We start from the raw sequence: 8,675 nt of genomic DNA on the forward strand, positions 1-8,675 counted from the left end.
CTCTCAAGGACATGAGAATACAGTCTTCCATGAGAGAGGCTGAGAATGAGCCATAGCTAAGATGTCAAAATATTTCAACAGAGCAGTGACCTCTTCTTCCTAATCTGGAAAGCTCATGCACATACTAAGAAATTAATAAGTTGCTATCCCAGGGGTTGGGGATTTAGCTCAGTGGTAAATTGCTTTTTGCCTAGCAAGCGCAAGGCCCTGGGTTCGGTCCTCAGCTCTGGAAGAAAAAAAAAGTTGCTATCCCAAAATATGATAATAGTTCATCATGTTGCCGCATAAATACTACAGAACCAGCACATCAATAAATGTGCTGGAAATACTGAGCCAGTTCTAAAAATATCACTTCCTTCTCAGTACATAAATTCCTTACTTGACGCAAAGACATAAGGAAAAGACGCAAAGCCGGTCAAGGCCGCCCGGACTCTGGGCTATTCACTCGCTGGATCCCTGAGATCGTCTCAAGGGTACGAGACTGAATCTGAGCTTGGCTTTCGAACACTCTTGGCCTTCAAGTGCCTTCGGTGGCCTCCAGCAAGAAAAATGAAGACTTTCTATGACACTTTTCCCTCCTTCTACTGGCTGAGCCCCTTTAGTCACCCAGGAAAAGCTACTGTGACAACCAAACTCTGATTCAGGCTATGAAATAGGTGACGTTTGTCTTCAGTGGTCCTTGAGATCTCTTTACAGTTGTTCCCGTTGTTTCTAGCATCTCCTCCGCAATAAAAGACTTTATTCTAGGATATTTACGGTAGGCCTCACGGGCAAAGTTCCATGCTGCGTGGTTGCGTGGTTGCGGGCATATTCTCAGAGCTACTCCTCCCCTTCCCCACATCACTGTTAACACGGTTTAGTCTGACAAAGAACTGCTTAGCGAGCCTGGCAAACGTGGCGGCTGGGCTCTACGGGAACTCACCAGCGTACCAGCATTGGAAACAGCGTTTCCTGTTCTTCCTACTCCTCATGGCCTCGGCCAGGATCACACCAAGGAAGGAATTTCAGAGCTTGAAGCTAACGGTGAGGCAAGAGACTCAGGGACCAGAGTGGCTGCTGCCAGTCCCGCCCACTCCACACGTCTCCTTTAGTCTACCATTTCCCTGTCATGTTTTCTCCATCCACTTCAGCGAGCCAGTTTAACCACTACTTCAGAATCTAAGGCATCGGGGGCGGGGACCGCAGCAGGTAAATGTTTTGCCTTACTTGTAAGCAGAAAGACCTGAGTTCAATTCCCCAGAACCCCCAAACCAAAATAAGGCAGATGAAAAGTAGATGCATACACCACTACCAAAAAAGAAAAAAAAAACAAACATTTTTTTTCTTCTATAACCATTAACCTGGTACCCTCCAGAAACTGAGTAAGTGGCTGTGCGATACCACTTGGAGTGGGTAGCTTCACCTCCCCCCCCCCCCCCACACACACACATGTGAGTAGACCCACACAACAAGGAAAAGGTAGGGATGGATACTTTCCTCTTTCTCCAGAGCCCTATTCTCTGTGGACTAGTTTGTTTCTTAAACTGCACACAAGAAAAGCTTTAAATGTAGGAGTTGTTATTGTTTGTGGCACGCTAGTATTCACTTTCAATACTGGAACAAAAAAAAATGACTCTGGGGATTACGAGAGGGTGGGATAAAATGTCTATTATGATTCTCTGGCTCTTATGAAAACCGTGAGTCCCATCGACTACAAGTCCGTCCCATGGCAGAAGACTGTCAAACCCAATTACGTGAACAGGCAAGAAAACGGTTTGGGCAAGCCCCTTATCAACATTTCCCTTGTTCATGCAATACAGGACACAGGATCAAGACTCTAATAACATTGAATCAGTTTTCTGATTATATAACGTGCTTTTTAAAATTAATTCAGCACAATGTTCTCTGTCCCCATACAAATATTAGGATGATATTACAAAAGCTATTCCCAGGGGGCCATCTATTAAAACTACTTGCCAATCAAAATTTGTACATTCCAGGTAAAGCTACAGAAAAATTCTTTATGCAACTCCTGAGAAGTTATTTGAGAACACGAAACCTCCAGACTTGCTGCCTCATCCTGAGCTGGCATGTCCCGTGTCATCATTTAATGCAACTACTAGATTAACAGTGAGCACCCAATCAATGTGTGATGACTGAATGAATGAAGGCATCACAAAATACTACGTAATTCTTATTCAAAGGGTTCACATGTAGAATCATGCGTGACCTTCCTTTAAAATACCGTTCCTGGGCTGGAGAGATGGTTCAGAGGTTAAGAGCACCGTCTGCTCTTCTGAAGATCCCGAGTTCAATTCCCAGCAACCACATGGTGGCTTACAACCACCTGTTATGAGATCTGGTGCCTTCTTGTGGTGGGCAGGCACATGTGTGGGCAGAATACTGTATAAATAATAAATAAATCTTTTTTTAAAAAAAATACCACTCCTGGAAGCTGAGGAGATAGCTTAGTGGTTAAGATCACTGGCTGCTCTTCCAAGGGTCTGGGTTTGATTCCTATCACCCACATGGCTCCTCATAACTGTCTGTAACTCCCATCAAAGGGGTCTGATGTCCTCTTTTGGCCTTTATGGACACTGCATGCACATAGTGCCCAGGCATACATTCAGGCAGAACACAATACACTAAAATCAAGGTTAAAATATACCATTCATTTCTAGCTTCAAAATGTCTTGAGATGTTTATCTTCAATCAGTTAGTGAATAGTAGTTAAAGGCTAGAGCGATAATTCAGTGATTAAAAGTACTGGCCACCACTTTCTCAGAAAATTGGGATTAGTGCTACCTGATGATTCAGCTATACCACTCCTGGGCATATACCTGAAAGATGCTTCACCATACAACAAGGACATTTGCTCAGCTATGTTCATAGCAGCTTTATTCATAACAGCCAGAATCTGGAAACAACCTAGATGTACCTCAATTGAAGGATGGATAAAGAAACTGTGGTATATTTACACTATGGAATACTACTCAGCTATTAAAAACAAGGAACTAGAAATGATCATCCTGAGGTAAGCCAGACCCAGAAAGACATGCATGGTATACACTTACTTATAAGTGGATATTAGCCCAACATAGATGTCCTCTGGGAGACGCCGCCCAGTGGGGAGTCAGGACAGATACTGGGGCTCGAAGATGGACTCTTGGCAGAGCACTGAGAGTTGTCGGGAAGAGTGGGGGATGAGAGATCCAGGAGGGAGCAGGAGCTCCACAGGGCTTGCAGATCTAGACATGAGGGCCGGAGGGTGGGGGCTGCACAAACTGATACACCAGCCAAGGACAAGGCATGCAGAGAACCCAGACTCCCTGTTCAGATGTAACCGGTGGGCTGCCAATTCTCCGTGTGGGAGGGGGATTGCTGCTGAACCTCTGTGACAAGCACTCTGGTGCCCACGATTTGGCCACTGCCCCTAGGCAAGATGGCTTAGTGGGCACACAGAGGAAGGGGATGCAGGCTATCCTGATGATTTCTGATAGGCTGTCGCCAGAGAGTTGGGGTAGGAGGGACCACCCCCATCAGAGGTCTAGTGGAGGGAAATGGGCAAAAGAGGAAGGGAGGGTGGGGATGGGAAGATAAGAGGGAGGGTATAACAATCGGGATGGAATGAGAATAAATTGTAATAAATAAAATATATATTATATATGTATATAAAAGTATACATATAGTATATATAAGGTGTTTGTATGTATGTGTGCATGCGTGCGTGCGTGCGTGCGTGCATGCGTGCGTGCGTGCGTGTGTGTGTGTGTGTGTGTGTGTGTGTATACTGGCAGCTCTTCCAGAGGACCCAGGTTCTAGGCCCAGTTACACATGTGGCAGCTCGTAAAACTCTGTAACTCCAGTCAGAATGAGGTCCAGCGCCCTCTTCTGGCCTCTGTTTCTCCTTCATGCACATGGTACACAGTCTTACACACAGACCAACCACCCATACACATGAAACAAATAAAAATTTTTAATTAAACATATAAATAGTAAGAGAAGCTACACCCTTGAAGTCTCACCACCATGGTTGCCTCAACAAGAACTGAACACAGATGGCACCAGCAGAGAACTCACGTGGAAGGGGACAGCCTCCCAAACCCTCGGGCCTAAGCAAGGAAGCACAGACAGCTGGGGAACGCTCAGAGTGGACGAGACAGCCTTGCCTAGGGACCAGAACAGCAGTCGGTCAGCCCTGAAATCATACGCACAAGTGACGTTCTATGGACTGAGTAGGCTGTCTTTATAAATTTACGAATCTGTGTATGTTCGCAACAACAACTAAAGCACAAGGATTTCATGGAGGACTTAGAGAAAGAAAGGGAACGGGAAATTATATAATTTACATTATAATCTAAAATAATGCTACCACATCATTAATAAATGAATAAATAGTACTTAAACGTCTGCACATCTATCTGATTTAGATACTGTTGTATGTTTCCTAGTTCATGAATTTCATGGAATACAAACATTGGATCAGTCCTGCCAGAATAAAAACTCATCCACATTCGCTTTTTGTTTGTTTGTTTGTTTGTTTTGTTTTTCTAAACAGGGTTTGTCTGTGTAGCCTTGGCTGTCCTGGATTCACTTTGTAGGCCAGGCTGGCCTCGAACTCACAGCAATACGCCTGCCTCTGCCTCCCGAGGGCTAGGACTAAAGGCCTGCGCCACCACGCCCAGCCACATTCACTTTATAACCAAACCATCCACAACAAATTCTTCCCTCTGCTGATGCATCAAGGTTTTTTTTTTCCCAGCTACAATTGATTAGACCAAAATCACCATAGTTTGGGAGTGTATTCCCTCTGGTTGCTCTCTGCTGTGGACTCCTCAGTCACACAGTTCAACTCGATGCCCTCACACTTCACAAGTAGCCTGCTTTTGTAAAAGTTTGGGAAATTTTTAAAAAAGGAATTATAAAATGTTTTCACTATCAATAGAAGAAAGACTGAATTGCTCAAGCCAGACACAGCTACCCCGCAGAACTGACCTTCTGGTCCTGGAACCCTTTCATGTCTAAGTCTTCATCAGAGTCGGTGACAGTGTTGTCTATGCAGACGCTGCAGGGTCAAGTTCAGATTCTTCCATTGCTGTGTAGCCAAGAAGGGTAGCCAGCTGAATCTGGTTTAGGTTGGGTTGTTTTGTTTTGTTTTGCTTTGTTTTGTTGTTTTTTGATGCTTTGAAGTTTGGGAGGCCCATGTAATCATATCAGGACTTGGGAAGGGAGTGTTTTGCATAACCCTTAATAAGATATTCATATGGCTTCCTATGTTAGCAAGAACCTCCAGCATTGTATATGTGGGTGGTTTTTTTCTTTCTCTCTTTTTTTTTAAGTAGAAATGATTCCAAATGTATTTCAAGAAGACATATAATTGTAAGACTAGTCGGACTGTTCCCAAATCTATTCTTGATAAATAGATCTTGTTTTATTTTGAAAAAAAAATACCCCCCCATACCAGAAAACAAAACAAAAACCAAAAAACTTCTATGTGGAAAATATAATGGTAGTTGTCAGTGGCTAGGAAGCAGAGGGTGGAAGGCAGGCTTAACGGGGCACCGTCTCATTTTGTGCTAAATGGTGCTGGCACTGTTGTACAGTGTGCTTAATGTCACTGACTGGGCACTTATAGCTAGTTAAAATGGTAACTCTGACATTGTTTTAGAGACATATTTTAAATTAATATTTTAAAAGGCTTTTACTATCTAGAATCAGGAAATTTAGAAATCTGTAAGCTCACAGTTCCCACACTGTTTGCCACATCTATTCATCTTTTCCTCTTAAATGAGTTTGTGAAAAGAAAGCAGCTGGCTGGAAAACCTCAGGATCAAACTACCTGATGATACAACAACCCTGAGGAGAAAGAAGGTCCTGGTTCCTACAGATACCGTAGCATACTAACCCCACAAACACTTGTTAGAGTTATTTTTACAAAACTATGTTTGTTTCTCAGTTTCTCTCTTAACCCGGCTAACACACAAATAATTGAGACTCTATTATATTGTTTTAGCAAGCTTCACAGCACAAGAACTGAACAGTTATTACTCTATTCTTAACCCACTAAGATAATTTGGTTTTCTCCCAGCTCGCATCTCAGAGACACTTGTGCTTTTATAGCTTTCCCTGTTTATCTCTCTCTCCTGATGTCTCCTGGACCTCTCCCATGGCTCCATCCCCTGCCTGAATCCCTTTCTTCCTCCTCTAACTCCTTTCCCGTGGCTGGCAGGAAGTCCAGCCCTGTTCTGTCCCCTGCTCAATGATTGGCCATAGCCTGCTCTATTGGTATAACAGGGGACAATTGGGGAGCAGTGTTTACACAACACTGAGACAGGAGATTCTCAGAACAAGGACTACAACCAGATTGGGGGGTAGGGGGTGTACAGAAGTCAGCATTTGAATTACACAATAACCTATGCCTACAAACACTTGTCAAGGCAAGGCTAACTGCCAAGCACAAAGGGACCTCTGGAGAAGAGGGGCCCAGCTGTGACACAGGAGCCACCAAACCTTTCCACTGGCGCTCCTCACTACTACCAAGAGGTTCATTGCCCAGTGTTTTGAGCTAGGCATGAAGAATTTAAACTGAGTGACAAGGTGGGGTCATGGGACATATTGGGGAGTAAAGGGAAGACAGGTAATGAGAGATGTAATGGGGGGGGGCTTACGCAGTGCAGAAAGAAAGCTATGGAGATAGCTCAGTTTGCAAAGTGCTTCCTGTGTAAACACGAGGACTTGTATTTGATCCCAGAACCCACATAAAGCTGGGCTTAGTGGTACATACTTGTTAATCCCAGTGCTGGGAAGTCAGGGACACAAAAGGATCCCTGGGGCTCTCTGGCCAGCCAGCCTACCCTAATTGGCAAGCCCAGTGAAAGACCTTATCTCACAAAACTATAGTGGAGTCCATATCTCCCAGGTGGTGGTGGTGGTGGGACCTTCACCATGATGAAGAGCAGCTGTTCTCAACCTGTGGGTCGTGAGCAGCCTTTTTGGGGGGTTTGAGGGACCTTCTCACATGGGTCACCTAATACCATTGGAAATATCAGATATTTACATTATAATTCATCACAGTTGCAAATTTTATAGTTATGATGTAGCAACGAAAATAATTTTATGGCTGGGGGCCAACACAGCATGAGGAACTGTATTGAAGGGTTGGAGCATTAGGGAAGGCTGAGGTAGAAGGCCTGTGGGTTCATCCTCTGACCCTCCCACTATAAGACTAAGAAAGCCACACTCTCCACAGTAGAGTGGAGAGTGGGATATTACTTTCTCACATACTCTGGTGCCTCACCTTTGACCATGTCCCCTGGAGGGGGAGACCTGGTGGCACTCAGAGGAAGGACAGTAGGTTACCAAGAAGAGACTTGATACCCTATGAACATATACAGGGGGAGGAAATCCCCCTCAGGAACAGTCATAGGGGAGGGGAATAAGGGGAAAATGGGAGAGAGGGAAGAATGAGAGGATACAAGGGATGGGATAACCATTGAGATGTAACAAGAATAAATTAATAAAGTTAAAATAAAAAAAAAAAGACTAAGAAAGCCAAGTGGGAAGATGACAGGCACCTGGAAATGGGTTCTCCTGCCCCTCTGCATCTACGAGAAGACAGGTGCACTAACAACCGGGCTTGCGCAACGTGGGAGTCATCTCCTATAGGTGTGTCTGAAGGAATTCCAGACACCCATCAGGTATGGTCAGAACCAGTAGAGAGGCACGGCAATTGGGACAGATGCCTGCAGAGTACGCCAGCGATGTCAAGGACTCACCCTTCGCTGCCCCCAACTCCCACCCCCACAACCCAACTTCCACCAACACCAACACCACAACCAGGTGTTGTGGGATTACCAATCCAGGGGCATTCCAATCCAGCACAGGTCTCTGGCTATGATGGTCTTTTGTGTGTGGGCTGAGCCTTACTAGGGGGGCCTAGGTGTTACTTAGGGGCCAGCCATGGATATGGTCATAGGTGACAGAGGTGAAGTGATGCCGAGTCTCACTATGCAGCCTCAAATTTAAGAACTTCTGCTTCACTTGGCTCTGGAAGATGCTAAGAGGCTCCCTTCTCCTGCCCCTCTGCTCACCCTCAAGCTTTGGGGTCCTGGCTTCTCTCAGGAGTTTCCTGACATTGCAGGCAAACTATGGCTGCCTGACCGCATCAGCCTCCATAGCTCCTTGTACTCAGGGAAACAGACCTCCTGACCTAGGAGGCAAGGCTACTACCGACCCCCAGGTCTTACACAGGCTTTGTCAAGGAGCTAGCTCCCTTGTGCTAACCAGGGGAAGCACAGGGTGGATGGCTCCTGATGAACAACACTTGAGGTTGGTCTCTGACCTCCAAAGTACACATTTGCAGTAGCATTGTAAAGCTGAAACAAATATTTAAAAAAAATTAAATGCTATATTTACTAGGTGGAAAATGAAACCCGCCCTTTGAACCCATATGGATGATGAACTGATCCCCACACACTGTTAAAACTCAGATGACTTCATTTTTTGCCTCCAAATAACTATTACTCTTTGAAGAAATCTCTTGATTTTTATCAGGAATCCTTCAGACAAAGAGACACTGAACTAAGATGTAAAGTCCCTAAATGCTCTTCCTTTTGCTGTTCTGACAAATGAGAACTGGGGATCAATGCATTCATTTGTCAGCAAACCCAAGCCAAAGAAGTGTTTTGGGCTGGAGG

Source organism: Acomys minous (assembly GCF_964271855.1).
Source record: "Acomys minous genome assembly, chromosome: 18".
In the NCBI taxonomy this organism is placed as follows: Eukaryota; Metazoa; Chordata; class Mammalia; order Rodentia; family Muridae; genus Acomys; species Acomys minous.